Raw genomic sequence first — 1,449 nt, forward strand, 5'->3', positions numbered from 1 at the left:
TTTTACCCCAGCTCCAGGAGTGGTTGAGACATTAGTCAGTCAAGAAGAGTGACACCGGGCCCCTCCCCCGTGGCTGGCTTCTGGAGCTTTCCCTGGGGCATTGTCTGTGCTTACAGCACAGCCAGGTGGGCCTCGTCCCTTACACATGGTCTTGGTTTCCTGCCTTCTCCTCCACCAACACTGCAAAAACGGCTCTTGTGGTGTAATATGTACTTTGCCTGGGTGCAAGAGCCATGGTAGATGTGTTTTTCTGAGCGCTCATGTTCGAAGCTTGGTTATTCCTACAAGGGGCTTGCTGCTGAGTGCATCCCTGAGCATTAACCCCGATGCTCTCTCAAATATTTGCCCATACCCAAGAGATCTGGCCAAAACATGTGGTGCTTACTGATGACTGTGTTGGCCAACTTACCCCCCACACCCCAGTGATATCCAAGTTGAAACCCTGGGCTGTTATAGGCTGAACTAGATTTTGGGGAATGGGGGCTATGACAGCTACTGGTTTCTGTGCAGCGGGCTTGAGAGGAGAGCTGTGCTGCATATAGGGATCTTTTCTATAGCAGTATTCCCACTCAATCTGAATAAGGAGATATGCTCTAATGAAGAGAGTATCTTGCCTTGACTTTAATCCTCTCCAAAGTCCTTATTCAGCTGCTACCTTATATAATGAAGTGAAGGTTACATTTTACAAATGACCTTCTTGTGCTTTTGAGTGAAAGGCAAACAAGTAAGAATTAGCAGTCAGGTCTAGGTGATCCACCCCCACCCCCCCCCAGTACTGGTTGCAGTCCCATAAAATCATAATTACATTAAAAGGTCCAGGCATTTTATGTGCATTGCCTGCTCCATGGCTCCTAAGGGGAGAATGCACCAGGAGGGAGAATAAAACAGCTCATATTTTCTAGTTATGCCAAATGCTTGTTCTGACAAATTTCCCGACTGCCGCTGCTGTTAGTGGAGCCCGAGGCCGGAGCAGGGTGCGTGACGAGGTGCACTGTTTCCAAACTTCAGTACAGATGATTGTTTCCTCCTGTCTGCTTTGCCAAGGTTGTCACACTTCTTTCAAACTGTGGTTTTTGCTGTGGTAATTAAAGTGCTCCATGAGTGCTTCGTAACAGCTCCCCATCGCAACCTGGAAATTGCAGGCGGTTTGTCAGCTGGAATACAGTGTGTGCTGGAAGGAGAGTTACACCCAACTAAGGGCTTGGTTTAAAACACTTGCTGTGACCTTTCCTCGTGTTCTGGCTCAGCTGACGGCCTCCTGGCCCACCCCGTGTCTGCCCCCTCTGCTCCCGGCTTTCCCCAGCCTCGTCGGGAAGAGGATAGTGGAAGTTGTTTTAAAGGCAGGGTGTTACGGAGGTGCCAGCAGCAGTAGTCAGCCTGACTGTGGCTGCAGACTGACAAGGTGAAGCCAGTGGGCATTTTAATAGTGTGGATAAGCTTGGGGGTTCA

At 49.6% G+C, this 1,449-nt stretch overlaps 1 protein-coding gene across 1 annotated transcript in view; it reads left to right on the forward strand.

Moving 5' to 3' along the window:
• The window catches only part of PPM1H (protein phosphatase, Mg2+/Mn2+ dependent, 1H), a 76,193-nt gene that overhangs the window by 67,598 nt on the left and 7,146 nt on the right, over positions 1-1,449 (forward strand). The window lies entirely within an intron of this gene.

The sequence above is a fragment of the Pygoscelis adeliae genome, unplaced genomic scaffold (genome assembly GCF_000699105.1).
Source record: "Pygoscelis adeliae isolate BGI_AS28 unplaced genomic scaffold, ASM69910v1 Scaffold113, whole genome shotgun sequence".
Classification (NCBI taxonomy): domain Eukaryota; kingdom Metazoa; phylum Chordata; class Aves; order Sphenisciformes; family Spheniscidae; genus Pygoscelis; species Pygoscelis adeliae.